The sequence below is a fragment of the Pipistrellus kuhlii genome, unplaced genomic scaffold (assembly GCF_014108245.1).
Source record: "Pipistrellus kuhlii isolate mPipKuh1 unplaced genomic scaffold, mPipKuh1.p scaffold_m20_p_31, whole genome shotgun sequence".
Lineage (NCBI taxonomy): Eukaryota > Metazoa > Chordata > Mammalia > Chiroptera > Vespertilionidae > Pipistrellus > Pipistrellus kuhlii.
This window is the reverse complement of record NW_023425531.1, coordinates 1,884,057-1,903,849: the sequence shown is the minus strand read 5'-3', so window position 1 is coordinate 1,903,849 and position 19,793 is coordinate 1,884,057. Positions and strand designations below refer to the sequence as shown.

General features: G+C 39.7%; 1 long non-coding RNA gene across 1 annotated transcript; it reads right to left on the bottom strand.

Annotated features, from left to right (window-relative positions):
• Positions 1 to 816: 816 nt before the first annotated feature.
• On the bottom strand, positions 817 to 18,513 carry LOC118731599. Its single transcript, XR_004991906.1, has 3 exons — positions 18,503 to 18,513; positions 11,089 to 11,093; positions 817 to 1,096 (listed from the first exon to the last, which is right to left on the bottom strand). It is a non-coding gene; the product is annotated as an uncharacterized LOC118731599 (long non-coding RNA).
• Between the last annotated feature and the right edge of the window lie 1,280 nt (positions 18,514 to 19,793).

The following is a 19,793-nucleotide window of genomic DNA, read 5'->3' as shown; positions in this document are numbered from 1 at the left end:
AATATATTTTATTGATTTTTTACAGAGAGGAAGAGAGAGGGATAGAGAATCATCGATCAGCTGCCTCCTGCATTCCCCCTACTGGGGATGTGCCCGCAACCAAGGCATATGCCCCTGACTGGAATCAAATCCGGGACCCTTGAGTCCGCAGGCCAATGCTCTATCCACTGAGCCAAACTGGTTTTGGCCCCTCCTTATTTTAAACTGCCACACATGAGAGTAAGGCCAGCTGGTTCCTCAATTCTTCCTCAAGTCTTTGCCCCTCTACCAATCTCCATGTACTTCTCTAATTCCCTAGTTGTAGGACTTCCATTCAACTAGATTCCAGGTGGTTCTGAATGACGGTTTTTCTGTATTTTAGTTGTAAATTGTGATGTGGTTTGGGAGGCAATGAGTACTGCGCATACCATCTTGACCACTGATAGGTGAGACTACTGGGTCAAATGGCAGTTCCTCTTTCAATTTTTTGAGAAAATTCTATACCATTTTCCACAGTGGCTGCCTCAGTCTGCATTCTCACCAGTAGTGTGCTAGGGTTCCCTTTTCCCCACATCCTCACCAGCACTTGTTGCTTGCTGATTTGTTAATGGTAGCCATTCTGACAGGTGTGAGATGATAAGTCAATGCAGTTTTATTTTGCATCTCTGATTAGTAAGTTGAGCATTTTTTCCTGTCTATTGGCCATCTGTGTGTCCTCTTTGGAGAAGTGTCTATTCAGGTCCTTTGCCTATTTTTTAAATTGTATTGCTTGTCTTCCAAAATCATAAAATTCTGCAAAAAAAAAAAAAAAAAAAAAAAGACTGAATTATATGAGTCTTTTTTTTTTTTTTGCAGAATTTTATGATTTTATTAACACAAATACAATGTGTACACAATCTGTCTATTCATTTTCTTCATTGCGTGACCTGGCACTGGCATTGATGACTCTGATGGCCAGCTGGGCTGCTATTTCCACAATGGCTTTGCAGTTCTTTGAGGAGACGTTGTGAGCAATCTCAGCACAGTAAGACTTATTGCACATCAGCAGCACTTCAAGCTCCTTGATATTATGGACCAGAAACTTCCGTAAGCCACTGAGCAGCATGTGCTTTGTTTTCTTGTTTCTCCCATAACCAATGTTGGGCATCAAGATCTGGCCCTTAAATCTTCTCCTCACTCTATTGTCAATGCCTCTGGGTTTCCGTCAGTTCCACTTAATTTTGACCTATCGGTCTGACTGGTGCCAGATGAACTTCTTTTTTTTTCTCTCAAGAAATATTTTATAGATTTTTTTACAGAGAGGAAGAGAGAGGAATAGAAAGTCAGAAACATCTATCAGAGAGAAACATCGATCAGCTGGCTCCTGGACACCCCCTTACTGGAGATGTGCCCGCAACCGAGGTACATGCCCTTAAACAGAATCGAACCTGAGTCCCTTGAGTATGCAAGCTGACGCTCTATCCAATGAGCCAAACCGGTTTCGACCGGATGAACTTCTTGGTCCTATTTTTAACAATCTTGAGTTTCATGAGGGGTCTGAGAGCAGCCATGGAGTCCAGCAGGATATGGCTGCCACTTCAGAATCCCTTGGCAACCACTCCCCACATTCCATTGTGACATGCCAGGAATCTCAATTCCTTTCATGACCATAACACACGATGCCTCCAAATGCCCTCACCCCACAGTAATATCCAATAGTACTAGTTGCCCATTATCATCTGTCTCAACCCATGACTTCTTTGGACAATTCTCCCCTGTAACACTCCAGGGCGCCCAATGTCCACACTCCACTCATGTTTCATGGTTCTCACAGGGCAGATTGCAATGTGACAACTGAGGTGTCCTTCTAGCCACCCATCCACCGTGACACCTCAAGGCATCCAGTTACCATGGTTTCCTTTACCATTCCCAGTTGGTCCCACTGCACATTTTCCATTCTCACACTTCAAGTCTGATGACAACATACAAATGTAAAACTTGAGAACACTCGCTCTCCTTACTTCACTGTGAAATGTTCGGAGCTTTCAAGCACATCTTTCATTGGTGAACCTCTCGGCTTCTACTGTCCACTTTCTATTTCAATCCATCCAGGGCTCCTCCATCCAACACTTCACTGTGACAATGCAGGGGGCTCCCTATCCACAATCCAACGTGACAGCACAGGGCCTCCACATGCCAATATAACCCTCCAAAATCCCGCTGAGAACTTTCCACTGTGTCAATACTTGGTTTTCACTGCCCACACAACTGTGACACCTTCAGGTCTACTGCTGTCACACTTTATGCCTCCCACTCCTCACAAACTGCTGTGCTTCCCCATGGCTCCCATTCCCAAGCCTTCTCTCTGGAAAGCACAAGGCTCACACTAACAATGCACTGCTGTGACTCCCCAGGTCTGCCCTCACCCACTGCTGAGCTCTCAAAGGACACCACTGGAAGTGACACCTGAGAGAAGCCACGGACACAATTTCATATGACATTCCAGGGGCTCCAAATAACAAACACCACAGGGCTAGACAAGGTCTCCCGAGGGCCACACAGTCCCATCCATCTGCTGGCCTTACAACACACTACAGTGACAGCACAGGACTCCCGCTGCCCACTCCAATGGGCCACCACTGACCTCAACCCCCTTGGGCACCTGAGCGGCACTGAAGGCCACAGTATACAGTGACACCTTCAGATCTTACAGTGGCTTCACTGTACTGGGAAACCTGCAGTTCCTTGCTGTCCATCTTTTCCATTGACACCCCAAGTCTCACACAGTCAATGTCCACTGGGACACATTCAGGACTCCCATTGTACCCCTGTGGTTGGTCCCAATGGTGCCCACTGTGCATAATTTTTTCTTGTTATAAATCAGCTCCTGAGGTTGTTACTTGTGTTGCCTTTAAGAGACAGTGGAAAAGTGAAAGTCAGAAGGAGTAGGGATAGCTAGAGAGACACACATCAACTGGTTGCCCAAGGTGCATGCACCAATGGAGGTTGGGGCAATTCCACAACCCAAGTATATGCCCTTGACCTGGATGGAACTCGAGACTTTTTGGTGCTCTGGCTGACAGACTAAACCAAGCATGTCAAACTCAAAAACTAATATGGGCCAAATAAACAAGGTTGATGTTTATATAGACCACAAAAAAAAAAGCAAAAGCTTACATTTTCTTAAAAGCATAGGTTTATTTCAGTAGAGACAGGCTGAATACAAAGGGCTAAATTAATTGAGTAATCATTAACATAAAACAGTAGAACATTTTAAAAAAATGAATATTTTTCTTGAACACTAACTTACCAGATACTATAATAAATAACTACACAAATTAATAAGCGTGACACAAATAAACCTACTTTCTTGTTTTATGAAAGTTAAATATTTCCAAACAAGTCATTACAAGACTAAACACTGTCGATGGGCTGCTAAAATATTGACTGCTGGTATGTATAAAGCACGTGAGGGAAATGAATACAACACGGTTACAGTAATAAGCCATTAATCAATGTTGTAGTTCGTTATTAATAATTATGGATAACAGGATATTATAAAAATTAAGTTACAAAATTTTTATTAAAACCATTCTTACATAACATTATATTGGCTAGACTGCAAAAATATTGGTTGCGGGGTTGTGTGAGCCCTATGCAGCCCGTGCACCATGAGTTTGACATGCTTGCACTAAACACTCAGCCACAAAACACAAGGCCAGAATCCATCCTTGAACCCATGAATTGTAACTTCTAATATTTACTGTGACACTCCCAGTATCCCTAAAACTCAACACCTTTTTACCTGAGGGCCGTCACTGCTCCGTCTACCATGTGACACGTTGGGTCCCTCATGGCCAACATCCCTCTGTGAGTCTGCTGGGCTCCTAATACACACTACACTATGATCCCCCAGATGTCACACGGGCAAACACATCAGGGACGCGTTCAGCACTCACACAGCACACATTCCAGCGTGACAATGTAAGGCTCCCATTGCCAACACTCCTATGTGATACAAGAATGTCCATTGCTTATGCTCATATGAAGGCGTATACGTCCTTCAATTGATCTTTTACCCCTCCCTTGCCTTCCCTATTAGTTTGAACAGTCTGGTCAATGCATCTAGGATGTTTCCTCTATTTTTGTTCATCAGTTTTTGTTGTTCATTATATTCCACAAATGAGATTATGTGATATTTAATTTTCTTTGACTAACTTCTTTTCCTTAACATAATGCTCTTGAGGTCCATCCATGTTGTTGCAAACATAAGAGTTCCTTCTTTTTTACAGCAGCATAGTATTCCATTGTGTAGATATACTACAGTTTTTAATCTGCTTGTCCGCTGATGGGCATTTAGGCTGTTTCCAAATCATAGCTCTGATAACTATGATTGTGCTGCCATGAACATATGGCAAAGACATATATCCTTTCTTGTTGGTGTTTCTGATTTTTTGGATATTTTTCTAGAAGTGTGACAATCTTAGCTTCCAAACTTACGTGGCCATTCTCCCCAGAAGAGCAAGCCCCTCTCAGAAGGCTCAGGGCCAGAGATACTTCCTGCCACAGCCTGCATTTTGAGTTTTACCGAGGAAGCCAAGCTTCTGGGTCTAAATAGCCCCAAAGAGCCCTCAGTGATGGGATTGGAAGAGGGGCTGTTCCATCATTCTATTCAGGGAAACAGGCTGATAAAAACTCTAGGGTGCCAACCAGCCCCATTGGTCTCAATACAAGGATCTCTGACCAGCCAAAACCAGAGTAATATTTTGGGACATATGTGCAGAAGCAGCTCTGGGTCAGGAAAGAAGCCCGTGTTATTCCCTGAAAGAGAAACAGCACCATCCCCACCTAAAGCCCTGTCAGAAACAGAGGCTTGAGTGGTTAAGCCTGACAGCCAGAAGACAAGCAAAGAGGGCAGAGTGGCCCTGCCTGCTTGCAGCCAAGGCCTGCGGAGACAGACACAAGCAGAGGACCTGTGGATCGCTGGGAGCTTTAAGCAGGGAGCTAAAAGCCAAAGACTGACTGACAAGGCCAGCACAGCAGACAGAGCAGAAGAGCAGGGTCCTGCACCAGCAGCCACGGGGCTTTAAAATTCAGCGAAGTACACGACCCTTCACTTTTTTGTTTTCGTTTTAAATTTTTTACCTTGTTTTTACTTACGTCTTATTTTTGCACCTTTTCCTTTCTCACTTATTCCCATTTTTCATCTTTTTTACCTATTTTAGTTTTTCTATGTCCTTTCTCCTTTCCCCCTTTTATAAATGGACCTACTTTATCTGCTTTATTGATGTGTTTTTATTCTAGTCTCTGTTGGTTTATTTACATATCTAATTTCCTCTTCCCTGATTCTATGCCATTTCCCCCTCTCTTTTCTCTTTCTTCACTATGCTTTTTTATTTTCCTTCTCTTTTGTCTTGCTCTTATCCTAATTTTTTAACTTGCTTCACTTCTTAAATTTAGGACTTTCTGCTGTCTCCTCTAAACCTCTTTGAAAAATTTTTTTTTAATTTTCTCTTTGCCTTATCATTTCTTTCCTCTATCCTCTGTTCTAAACCAATTCCTTAACCTTATTTTCTTTAATTAAGCTCACCATGTACAGATTTTCCACCCCTATTTTTTTCTAGATGTTTCTTTTTGTTTGTTTCTTTGGTATTATCTATTTTAACTGTTTATTTTTTAAATTAATTGATTAAGGTATTACATATGCGTCCTCATCCCTCATTAACCTTAAACTCTCCTCCCCCCACTCATGTCATCACCCCGCTGGTGTCCGTGTCCATTGGTTAGGCTTATATGCATGCATACAGGTCCTTTGATTGACCTCTCCTCCTTAAGCCCACCCTCCCCTTCCTTTTCTCTGAGGTTTGACAGTCTGATCAATGCTTCTCTGTCTGGATTTGTCCCTGTTAATCAGTTTATGTTGTTCATTTTATTCCATAAATGAGTGAGATCATGTGTTGTTTATTTTTCTCTGACTGGCTTATTTCACTTACCATAATGCTCTCCAGTTTCATCCATGCTGTTGCAAATGGTAAGAATTCTTTCTTTTCCACCACAGCATAGTATTCCATTGTGTAGGTTTTTAATCCACTCATTTGCTCATGGGCACTTAGACTGTTTCCAAATCTCAGCTATGGTGAATTGTGTTGCTATGAACATAGGGGTGCATATATCCTTTCTGATCGGTGTTTCTAGCTTCTTAAAGTATATTCTTAGAAGTGGGATCACAGGGCCAAATGGGAGTTTCATTTTTAGTTTTTTGTGGAAACTCCATACTGTTCTCCACAGTGGCTGTACCAGTCTGCATTCCCACCAAACAGTGCAAAAAGAGTTCCTTTTTCTTGGAATCCTTGCCAACACTTTTGATTTGTTGATTTTTTTGATGATAGCTTTTCTGACAGGTGTAAGATAATAATGCATTGTCATTTTGATTTGAATCTCTTAGGTAAGTAATGATTTTGAACATGTTTTCATATGTTTCTTGGCCTTCCGTCTGTCTTCTTTTGAAAAGTATCTATTTAGGTCTGTTGCCCATTTTTTAAATTGGATTTCTTATCTTCCTTTTGTTAAGTTCTATGGGTTCCCTGTAACTGTTGGAGATTAAAACCTTATTGGTGATAACATTAGCAATTACGTTCTCCCATGCAGTAGGCTTTCTTGTCCTTTTGTTGATGGTTTCTTTTGCTGTGAAAAAGCTTTTTATTTTGATGTAGTCCCATTTGTTTATTTTCTCTTTAATTTCCATTCCCTAGGAGCAGTATCAACAAAGAAATTGCTTCAGCATTTGTCTGAGATTTTCCTGCCTATGGATGCCTCTAGTATTTTTAATGTTTCCTATCTTATGTTTAAGTCCTTTATCCATTTTGAATTTATTTTTGTGTATGGTGTAAGTTGGTGGTCTAGTTTCATTTTTTTTTTTTTGCATGTATCTGTCCAATTTTCCCAACACCATTTGTTGAAGAGATTATCTTGATTCCATTGTATGTTCTTGCCTCCTTTGTCAAATATTAATTGGGCATAGTGGTTTGGGTCAATTTCTGAATTATCTATTGTATTCCATTGATCTATATGTCTGTTCTTGTGCCAGTGCCAGGCTGTTTTAAGAACAGTGACTTTATAATACAGCTTGATATTTCAAATTGAGATCCCACCTACTTTGTTCTTTTTTCTCAGGAATTCTGCAGCTATTCGGGGTCTTTTTTTATGCCAGATGAATTTTTGGAGATTTTTTGTATGTCTGTGAAATATGCAGCTGGTATTTTAATAGGGATTGCCCTGAATCTATATATTGCTTTGGGTAGTATTGACATTTTGATGATGTTGATTCTACCAATCCAGGAACACAGTATGTTTTTCCATCTGTTTATGTCTTCCTCTATCTCTTTTTTAAGTGTCCTGTAGTTTTTTGCATATAGGTCTTCTACCTCCTTAGTTATTCCTAGGTATCTTAATTTTTTTGGTGCTGTGGTAAATGGGATTGCTTTTTTTGTATCTCTTTCTGTAAGTTCACTGTTGGTGTAAAGAAATGCCATAGATTTCTTGGCATTAATTTTGTATCCTCCTACATTTCCCAATTCATTTATTAAGTCTAATTTTTTTATGAGTATTTAGACAATGTACAATATCATGTCATCTGTGAATAAGGACAGTTTTACTTCTCCTTTTCCAATTTGGATGCCTTTTATTTCTTCTTCTTATCTGATCACAATGGCTAGTACTTCCAGTACTATGTCAAGCAGGAGTGGTGAAAGTGGGCATCCATCTTTTATTCCTGTTCTTAGGGAAAGTGGTTTTAGTTTTTGCCCAAAGAATATGATGTTGGCTGTTGGTTTGTCGTATATGGCTCTTGTTATATTGAAGTGTGATCCTTCTATTCCCACTTGGCTGAGAGTTTTTATAGAGAAAGGGTGTTGGATTTTGTCAAATGCTTTTTCTGCATCAATTGATATGACTTTGTGATTTTTACCTCTCAATTTGTTTATGTGATGTATCACGTTTATTGATTTGCAGATATTGTGCCATCTTTGCATTCCCGGGATAAATCCTACTTGGTCATGGTATATGATCTTTCTGATTTATTGCTGGATCCAATTTGCTAGAATTTTGTTGAGGATTTTGGCATGTACATTCGTGAGTGATATTGGCCTATAATTCCCCTTCATTGTGTTGTCTTTATCTGGTTCCACATCCATTGGCACAAAATGGTAGAAAGCCAGCCACATAATCAGACATTTTTGAAATGGACAATAAAATCCAAGATATTATTACATCAGAATAAGCTAAATATTTTAAGTATGATGCCTCCCTAGAATATCCAGCCTTGCTGACCTGAGAGACTGGACCACAAGGCACTACAAAACAGCTAGTACATAAGACTAATTGAAAAAATACATAGAATCAATTACAAGGGAACAGAAAAATGGAGAGCCAAAGAAACAACCCCTATATGAAAGTCAAGGAGTAATCACCAGAATAGGAACTAAATGAAATAGATGTAAGCAGTGTGTTAGAGAAAGAATTCAAATAATAGTTACTAGGATGCTCAAATGTCTGGATGAAAAATTCACCAATATATGTAAGAATCTAAGGGAAATGAGGAATGATATAGATACAACAAGGGCCACAATGGAAGGTTTTAATGGGACACTAGAAGAAGCTTAGAATTGAATCAGCCAGATAGAAGATACAGTAGAATAAAACCTACGCAAACAGTGCAGCAACTGGAGAACAATTAAAAAACAGGAGGAGAAACAGCTCTGGGATAAATGAAATGAAGCAACATGCACATAATAGTGGTTCCAGAAGGAGAGGAAGCTGAGCAAGGAATAGAAAACCTGTTTGAAGAAATAATGAGGGAAAACTTCCCTGACTTTGGGAAGAAATCAAGTCACACCAACCCAAGAAGCACAGAGTGTCCCAAACAAGGTTTACCTCAAAAGACTGACAGTAAGACACATCATACTTGAATTGGGAAACATCCATGAAAAAATAAAAATCTTAAAGGCTGAGATAGAATTACGAACAAGGGATCTCCCATTAGACTATTAACTGATTTCTCGATACGAACACATCAGGCCAGAAGGGAATGGAATAAAGTATACAAAGTGATGCAAAACAAAGGATTGAATTGAAGAAAACTCTATCCAGCAAGGCTATTATTAAAAATTGAAGGTAAAATCAGGAGATTCACAGACAAGGGAGTATATTACCACAAAGAATAAAATGCAAGAAATGCTAAAGGGACTGAAGCAGAAGAAGAAGAAGAAGAAGAAGAAGAAGAAGAAGAAGAAGAAGAAGAAGAAGAAGAAGAAGAAGAGGAAGAAGAAACTCAGGCACAAGTGATAACATGGCAAAAAGGAAGTATCTACCAATAGTAACCTTAAACATAAATGGATTAAGTGTTCCAATCAAAAGATATAGGGTATCTGAATGGATAAGAAACATGAACAATATACGTGCTGTGTAGAACTGACCTACTTCAGAACAAAGGACTGTGAAGGGAGGGAATTTTTTTTCCAGGTAAACTGAAAAAAGAAGAAGAAGAAGAAAAAAAGCTGGGGTCGCAATACTTGATAAAATAGACCTCAAAGTGGAGGACATAACGAGAGATAAAGACAGCCACTTCATAATACTACAGGGATCTATATAAGAAGCGGTTATAACCTGGGTAAACAGATATGCACCCAACACAGGAGCATCTAAATATATGATGAAACTTCTGCATGATATCAAAGGAGAGATTGATAGGAATACAATCATAGTATGGGGCTTTAATACTTCCCTGACATCACTGGATAAATCTTCTAGACAAAAGGTCAACAAAGAAACTGCAACTCTAAATTTATCACTAGACTAGATGAAACTACTTGACATCTTCAGAACATTCCATCCCTAAACTATGGAACATGCATTCTCTTAAATGCACATGGGACATTTTCCAAGATAGACCACTGAAATCATACCGTGCATGTTCTCAGACCACAATGGCATGAAATTAGTAATCAGGTACAATAAAAATGCTCAAAACAATAAAGTATATGGATGCTAAATACCATGCTATTAAACAATGAATGGGTTACCAAAGAGATCAAAATAAGAAAAATAAATCTTGGATGCAATTGAAAATGAACACATAGTAAAATCAGTCCTGAAAGGGAAGCTTATAGCAGTATTTGCCTATCTCACAACAAGAAAAACTGAAAATAATTTATATAGCACTACAACATAAGTAATTAGAAAGGGAACAGCAAGAAATGCTCAGAAGTGGAAGGAGGGAAATAATAAAGACAAGAGTGGAAATAAATGACATGGAGACCAAAAAGAAAATATTACTAGATAAGATCAATAAAGCCAAGAACTGGCTCTTCTAAAGGAAAAACAAGGTTGATGGACCTCTAGCCAGGCTCACCAGGAAACAAAGAGAGAGGACCCAAATAAACAAAATTAGAAATGAATGAGATGCTGTAAAAACTGACCACACAGAAATACAGAGGACTATAATAAAATACTATGAAGGATATTATTCCAACAAATGGGACAAACTGGACAAAATGCCCATATTCCTAGAAAAATACAACCTTTCAAAACTCATTCAGGCCAAAACCTGAACCAAACCGGTTTGGCTCAGTGAATAGAGCTTCGGTCTGTGGACTGAAGGGTCCCAGGCTTGATTCCAGTCAAGGGCATGTACCTTGGTTGCAGGCGCATCCCCAGTAGGGGGTGTGCAAGAGGCAGCTGATAGATGACTCTCTCTCATCGATGTTTCTAACTCTCTGTCCCTCTCTCTTCCTCTCTGTAAAAAGTCAATAAAATATATATATATTTTAAAAAACTCATTCAGGGAGCATCACAAAACCTGAATAGACCAATAACTACTGGCAAAATTGAATTAGTGATTTTTAAAAAAATACTCCCAGCAATAAAAGCTCTGGTCCAGATGGCTTACCAAAACAGAGAGTTTTGCCAGACATTCAAATAGGAACTAACAAACTATACCCCTCACACCACCCAACAAGTCCAGGAGGATAGAACACTTCCAAGCTCTTTTTACAAAGCCAGCATTATCCTAATTCAAAACCAGATGATGAGACAGCAAAGAAACAGAACTACAGGCCATTATCCATGATGAACCTAGACTCTAAAATCTTTGAAAAAAATTTAGCTAATCAGGTCCAGTAACACATTAAAGATATCATACACTATGACCAAATGGGATTTATTCTGGGCATGCAAACCTGGACAATATTTGCAAGTCAATAAATGTGATAGAGTACATAATTAGATTGCAAGAAAAAAATAGATTTCAAAACAAACACTACATGTCATGTCAATTGATGCAGAAAAAGCATTAGACAAAATTCAATACCCTCAGCAAATTGGGAATATAGATAACATACCTCAACATAACTAAGGCCAGATATGACAAACCTTTAGGCAACATCATAGTCAATGGGCCAAAACTAAAACCATTTCCCCTAAGAAAAGAAATAAGAATATCCACCTTCACACTCTTGTTCAAAATAGTACTGGAATTACTGGCCATAGTGACCAGACAAAAAGAAGAAATAAAAGGCATAAAAATCAGAAAGAAGAAAGTAAAATTATCATTTGCAGATGACATAATATTGTACTTAAAAAACCTTAAGATTCAATAAAAATATTACTAGATTTTTTTATTAAGGTATTATATGTGTACATATCTTACCACTGCCTCCCCCAACCTCAGTGTTTTGCATCCATTGGTTATGTTTATATGCATGCATACAAGTGGAGGGATCTGGCCTAAACAGGCAGTCAGACATCCCTCTCACAATCCAGGACTGCTGGCTCCCAACTGCTCAACTGTCTGCCTTCCTGATTGCCCCTAACTGCTTCTGCCTTCCAGCCTGATCACCCCCTAACCACTCTGCTGTCAGCCTGATAGATGCTTAACTGCTACCCTGCCAGCCTGTTTGCTCCTAACTGCCCTCCTCTTCAGGCCTGGTCACCCCTAACTGCCCTCCCCTGCGTGCCTGGTTACACCTAACTGCCCTCCCCTGCAGGCCTGGTCCCCACCAATTCCTTTCCCCTGCAGGACTGGGTCCCACCCAACTGCCCTTCTCCGCAGGCCCAGTCACCCCCAACTTCCCTCCTCTGCCAGCCTGGTCACCCCTAACTGCCCTCCTCTGCAGGTCTGAGTGCCCCTAGCTGCCCTCCCTTGCAGGCCTGGTCCCTCCCAACTTCCTTCCCCTGCTGGCCACTTGTGGTAGCCATCTTGTGTCCACAGGGGGGCAGGATCTTTGACCACATGGGGGCAGCCATCTTGTGTGTTGGAATGATGATCAATCTGCATATTACTCCTCTTTTAGATAGAATAGAGACCTAGTGTATGGATGGGGGCCGGCTGGTTTGCCCTGAAGGGTGTCCTGGATCAGGGTGGGGGTTCCCTTAGAGTGTGGACTGGCTGGATGAGGGGCCTGTGGTGGTTTGCAGGCCAACCATGCCCCCTGGTGACCCAAGTGGAGGCTCTGGTATCTGGGATTTATTTACCTTCTACAATTGAAACTTTGTAGCCTGGAGCAGAGCCAAGCCTCGTGCTTGCTCTGTGGCTGCAGCCATTTCTGTTGGAATTTGTTTACCTTCTATAATTGAAACTTTGTTGCCTTGAGTGGAGCCCTAGGCCTGCAAGGGCAGGCAGAAAGCTTGGCTTCCTCCGTTGCTGGGGAAACCCAAGCCTCCCTCCTGCTCTCTGTGGCCGTAGCCATCTTGGTTGGGTTTGTTTGCATATTTTCTCTGATTGGCTGGTGGGCGTGGTTGGGGGGGGTGTTGTGGAGATATGCTCAATTTGCATATTTCTCTTTTATTAGATAGGATTGCTAAATTTTAGAGTTTCCAGACATTCAGCTTCAAGACTGTTAGATCAGGTTAACTGAATTAAAATATTAAGGGGAACAAATTAAAGGCACATAAAACCAAAAAAGGAGGGAGATGTAACTGTCCTAAAAAAAACATTTGAATGGTAAATTTATTTATTCACATCATTTGCCAAAGTTATACTATTTAATTAGCTTTCACACACCGCTAATCTCATGAACCTGGCACAACAGTAATGTTTTTTAAGTTTAGAGGCTAATTACTGAGTTAACTTTATTTTCTCTGATTCTCCATTTGACTTAACAAAGTTCATTTCCTTTCCAATAATTTGCTGCATTCCAATTCTTGGTAGAGTTGCACATATGTTTTCGATACATTTTTTGATATCATCTTGAGAAGTTTGCAGAAGACGAGTTCTGAGTTCCAAATGGCTTCTTATGGGAACATTATGAATGCTTGTGAATGGCTCGGAGATTTCTTGAGATGCTTTGTGCCTAAAGCAAATACAAAGGATAGATTTTTAAAGTAAGTATAACCTGAGCAGTTATAATTGTTTTCTTCAGTTTTGAGTCAACGACTCAGAGGTCAACTTTAGGTATGAATTTGACATTTAAAATATTTGTCATCAATGTCCTTTGAATTAAATTTGAATTATAAACTTAATCAATCTTCTGTTAGTACTCATGTAATCTGATAATTCAAAGAATAATAGATTCAGTTTAAATTTTTTAAAGTAGAAGGATATAACTTAATTCAAGAGTATAGAACAATTTTTAAGTCTCATCCCCCCCTTTTCTTTCAAATGGTCTTGTTTAACATTAATTGGTCTTAAAAATAAAATGATCCTCTACAAAGAATCTATTGGAAATATCAAGTCAGTGATAATAATGATGGAAACTAAAATAATAAAAAGGAAAAACAAATGCCACCCTTCTTCCAGAAATCTATAAAATAAATTGCTATTGAAGGAAGTAAAGGGAATGCAAAAACACTGTATTTATCCAAAATGTAATTTGCAGTGAAATAAACTAAATCAATAAATTAACCTGTAAATATAAGTTGAGTTGTGTCACTTTGTCTGCTACATCTTTTGCACTTTCTTGAAGCTTCAGATTATACTTTTCTATTTCACAGTCTTCTGCCATATGCATTTTCTTACATGTTCTGAGGTTTACTACCGTTTCTTTCCACTTCTCTTTTTCAGCCTTTATTTCTTCACATTCCTTTAGAAGTGCATCCACTGTTAACTCCTGTTGAGGTGTCTTTTCTTCAATTGAAGTTGATGGTGGCAGTTTTGCTATAAGATCATCATTCTGCATGAATAAAAGAATATAGTTTGGTCATGGAGGTGTGTTCACCAGTATGACATTTTGAAATGAGTTCAGTTGCAATAAAACGTTATCTGTACGGTGGTAGAGTCTTGGAATGTGGAACCTTGAATTAGTCAGAATCAAAACCAAAGTTAAAAAGACCAGGAGTCACAAAAGTACATTTATTGTTGTCTTTGCCACTTGACTTTATGCTCCTTTTTCTATGATTATTTCATGTCTTTCCTCCACAAAAATGACTATACATTGCCCCTTAGTAGAAAGTCTCTTACCTCTTCTCCCATCTCAATTCTTCACAATCTTTAAAAAAGTTTTAAAGATACCATATTATGGTTTTCAGAACTGTCATCAAATGCTTACCAAGATAAGACTTTCAAACCGAGGCAAATTAATGAATCTTATAAATACCGATTCTAATGCCGTAGGTCTTTTACTGAACCAGAAACATTTGATGCTAACTTGAATTGCATTTCAAGAAGAAATGATTCCCTGAATTATGGTGAAGTTAAAACTCTTACTGTTAAAGTTTAGTGGCATAGCCCTATATTTCTTAGAACTAAAAAAAGTGGGTGAGGGAGGCTTAATTCAAGAATGCTATCTTGAAATTCTTTGTTATTTCCCACAAAATAGGGAACATAGTAAACATCATCATCACCACCATTAACAACAAACTTTCAGGAAAGTTAATGATAATGGTGACTGCTGTGTGACTGCTATGCTGATGCCATCTGACTCTCTCCCCAGGAAAGCTCACTCTGGGAACCCAGCCACCATGTTGTGAAGAACAAAGCAGCCCAAGCCTCATGGCCAGTCCTCATACAGGTGCACAGCTGAGACTGCCCCTGAGACTCTGAATATCCTCGGGGAGCCCTTGAGAACTGGGTTAAGGTGCTGTTTTGTCCCATAAACCAATACAGCACCATGTCAGAAATAGAAACTGGTGTAAATAAGAATGAGAGCAGATAGATAAACAAAGTGGGCAGATTGGCCCCACCTGCCTGCAACCAAGGCAGTGTAGACAGATGCAGAGGAGTGGTGCATCACGGGAAACTTCTGACTACCTAACAGGAAACTGAGACGTGGCAGACAGAACAATAGAGAGGGGTCTTAAACCAGCCGCCATGGGACATTAAAACTGGGCTTAAATGAATGGCACTTCATTTTTTCATATTTATTTTTACTTAATTTTTTATTTATTATTATTTAACCTTTTTTGTATTATTTTCCTTCATTCCATTTTTATTTTTTTTATCACTTTTACCTAATTTTATCCACCCTTTTTTTCCTCACTTTTCTCCTTTTGACATCCTGTTTTTCTTCTCCTATCCCTGCTATAATTTTTCTCTCTCCTTTCTTCTTACCCCTTGTTAAAAATTTATCTTCTTTATCTGCTTTATTTACATGTTATTATTATTGTTGTCTCTGTTGGCTTACTCATGTATCTAATTTCCTCTTCTCTGCTTCAATTCCATGCACTCTTCTCTTTTCTCTTTCTTCTGTAGTCAATTTTTTATGCTTTTGTTTTGCCTCTCCTGTCTTGCTATCTTCTTCTCCTAATGGCTTAATTAGTTCTGCTCACTAAACTCAAGTCTGTCTGTCCTCTCCTCTATTCTCCTTTTCCAAAAATAGATGAATATATAGATAGATAAATTTTTAAAAATTGTTTTTGTCATTTTCTTATCTTTTTATTTTTTATTTTTTATTTTGTTTTTACGTTTTATCCACTCATTCTGTTTCTACCTCCTCTAGACTGAACCATGGCCATTGCTCTATTAATTCAACTCATTTACCTTACTTTCTGGATAAAAGTTTTGCCTTTACAGATTGTGCTTCCCCCTCCCCCCCACCCCACCTTTGTTTCTGGCTGTTTGTTTTTTGTATTTTTTGGTTTATTTGTTTGTTTTGTGGTGTTTTCTCCCCACATATGTATTTTTTTTTCTTCATTTTACTTCTTTTTTTCCTCTCTCTTACCCTTTTTCCATTTCTGAGTACCATTTTTGCTCTATTTTCTTTCTAATTACCTTTCCTCTGAAGGTTACTTTTATTGGGGTAATTGGTCTTGTGAGTACATTTTTGTTTTGTTCCCTTTGTATCATGTATTTTTGAGCTGTATTTTATGCTATTCTGTCAGTGTGGTATAAAGTGAGCCACATAATCAGACACCTGGAGCGGAGACTCCATCCTTGAATGGGACAATAACACTCAAGACTCAACTGTACCAGAACCCAAATATCCCAAGTAGGGAGCATCCCTAGAATATTCAGCCAGAAGACCTAAGAGTTGCACCACTGGGTCTCACAAAACATCTACCATACAAGACAAACTCAAAAAAAAATCTGGGTGATATAAGAGTTTGATACAGTGTTTCCCAAAGTGTGGTACGCGTACCCCAGGGGTACGAGAAGAGTTTGGTGGGGGTACATGTTTCACTGGAGTTTGGTGGGGATATGCACTGCACCGTGCTTAGCTGTGCCTAATTCTAAGTTCCCATGTGTACGAGGAGTACTCAGCGTTACGAAAATTATAGAAGGGGTACACATATGTCAAAAGTTTGTGAAACACTACATAGAAAAACACACACAAAGGAACAGCAAAAATGTGGAGAAAAAGAAACAGCTGACATACAAAAGAAAATGAGGAATCACCAGAAAAGGAACTAAATAAAATGGAGGCAAGTAAGAGAAACAATTCAGAGCAATGATTACAAGAACACTGAAAAGGATGGAAGACAAATTCAACATGTGTAAGAATCAAGGGGAAAATAAAGAAGAACCAAATGGAAATGAAGAATGACATAACTGCAATAAAGAACACAATGGAATGTATCAATAGTAGAGTATAATAGAATAAGCCGAGACTGCATCAGTGAGCTAGAATACAAGTAAAAAAGAAACACCCAAGCAGAGCAGCAAGTGGGGGGAAAAAAAACAGAACAAAACAAAACAAAAAACACTTTAAAAGCAGGAGATCCTAAGCCAGCTATGGGACAATAGAAAATGAATAACATCCACATAATAGGGGTGCCAGAAGAGGGGAAACTGCACAAGGAATAAAAAACCTGTGTGGCCGAGACCGGTTTGGCTCAATGGATAGAGCGTCGGCTTGGGGACTGAAGGGTCCCGGGTTCGATTCTGGTCAAGGGCATGTACCTTGGTTGCGGGCATATCCCCAGTAGGGGGTGTGCAAGAGGCAGCTGATCGATGACTCTCTCTCATCGATGTTTCTATCTATCTCTCTCCATTCCTCTCTGTACAAAATCAATAAAATATATTTTTTTTTAAAAAACAACCTGTGTGAAGAAATAATAACAGAAAACTTCCCTGATATTTGGAAGAAAAAACTCACACAAGTCCAAGAAGCATGCAGAGTCCAAAAAAAGATGAACTCAGAAATATCAACACCAGAGTACCATACATCATATTTAAATTGGCAAACAACAATGACAGGGTAATAATCTTAAAGTCTGTAAGAGAGAGACAGAAAGTTATTATAAGGAATCTCCCACAATCAACTGATTTCTCAACAGACACACATCAAGGTGGAAGGGAGTGGAATGAAATATACAAAGTGATGCAAAGCAAGGGACTGAATTCAAGAATACTCTATGCAGTAAGGCTATCATTCAAAGTTGAAGGGGATAGCAGGAGCTTCACAGACAAGAAAGGACTAAGCGAGTTTATTGTCACCAAGCCAGCAATGCAAGAAGTGCTAAGTAGACTGCTATAAAAGAGAAAAAATAGGAAGGGAAGAAGGAACACGGGCACAAAAAAAAAAATAAAAATCAGTACCAATAAGTACTAATCAATAATAAGTTTAAACAAATATGGATTAAATGCTCCAAACAAAAGATATTGAGTGGCTGGATGGATAAAAAAAAATCATGACCCACATACATGCTGTATACAAGAGACCTACCTCAGAATAAGGGAGACACACAGACTGAAAGTGAAGGAATGAAAAAATATCTTCCAAGAAAATGGAAATTAAAAATAAAGCTGGGGTAGAAATACATATATATGATGAACTAGACCTCAAAATGAAGGCCATAACAAGAGATAAGGAAGGCCACTTCATAATACTAAAAGGATCGGTACAACAAGAGAATGTAACTCTAGTATGCACCCAATGCAGAAGCACCAAAACATAAAATAAAATCCTGGAAGATATCAAGGAAGTGATTGACAACAATACAATCATAGTAGGGGAGAAACCAAGATGGCAGCATCGGTAAACACTTGAACTGCTGCCATGCACAACAATTTCAAAACTACCACTAAGACAAATTGGACATCATCCAGGACCACTCGAAGGTAGGCTGAGTGGAAATTCTACAACTAGAAGTAAAGAGAAAAGTACACTGAGACTCAGAAGAGCTGCAGTAGTGGAGAAATATGGAGGTGCACATGCGCAGAGAAAGCTGGCAACTGAGTACACGGCTGTCTTTTTCAAGCAGGAGGGAGACAAAAGCTCCCTACTGCTCTGAACTCCAATTCCAGGTGAGACTCTGGGGATCCAGACTCATATAGGAGAAACTGGACTGGCTGGCAGCAGGTGAAACTCAAGGGAGGTTTTCTCGCAGAGGTGCTTGCAATGATTACTGTGGAACACCGAGACACAGGGGCCTCTTAGAGCAGGGATGATGGGAAGCCATCGTTGATTGCTCCACCTGAGACTCTGCCACATTCAAGCTGAGTGCAGATGCTTTTGCATATGAATGGCCTGGTCCTTTGAATTCTATACTTACCTAACAAACTGCATGTGAGTCAGTGAGACCCAGAACATCCAAAAGAAGCCCAAGGCCCCACAGCAGCTTGCTTCACAGATGGGCCTCATCTGGGCACTTCCAAAACCCAAACAAAGAAGAGAAATCTTCAGCTCTCTCTGTAGCTCCTGCTGGGTGGCCTCAGGCAGAGGCTATATTAGCACCTCCTTGGATAGCCAAGAGCCAGTGTACCCAGTGGTCAGAATAGGACCATCCAGATTACAACTCATATCCATAAGGGACACAAACAGGGGGCATACTCATTGAGTGCCAAAGTCCCACTGAAGAAAGTCTTGTCTCATAATGGTGTCTCCAGCACAGAAGTTCTCCCATCATAGACACAGCTGATCCTTACATCCAATTAGCCTGGAAGTCAATTACTCCCAGTGATACCAACAACAATCAAGGCTTAACTACAATAAGATTGTGCACACAGCTCACAAAGGGGTGCACCAAGAGTGTCCACCTCAGGTAACTGGGGAGGCTGAGCCACTGGGCCCCATAAGACACCTAGCACACAAAGCCATGCTATCAACACAGGGAAGCAGCCAAAATACGGAAACAAAGAAACAGGTCACAAATTAAAGAAACGGATTTTCCTGACCAAGCAGCCAGCACTGCGGTGGCGGAGACCTCTCCCGGAGCTATGGGCTCAGAGGGAAGGCTGCGCCATCTTACCAAGAAAGGAGGACCTTCTCTGAAACCTGGAAAACCCACAGCATAGGGGACCATCGAGCAGCTGTGACGCCCCAATTGATGCAAAAAGGTGGATTCAAGGGAGTTCTTCAATCACCCACAGAAAGGTGAAAGAAAACCATATAACTAGACATCCTGAAAAGATGGGCAGACAAAGAAATAGCCCACACATGAAAGAAAAGTAGGCATCACCAGAA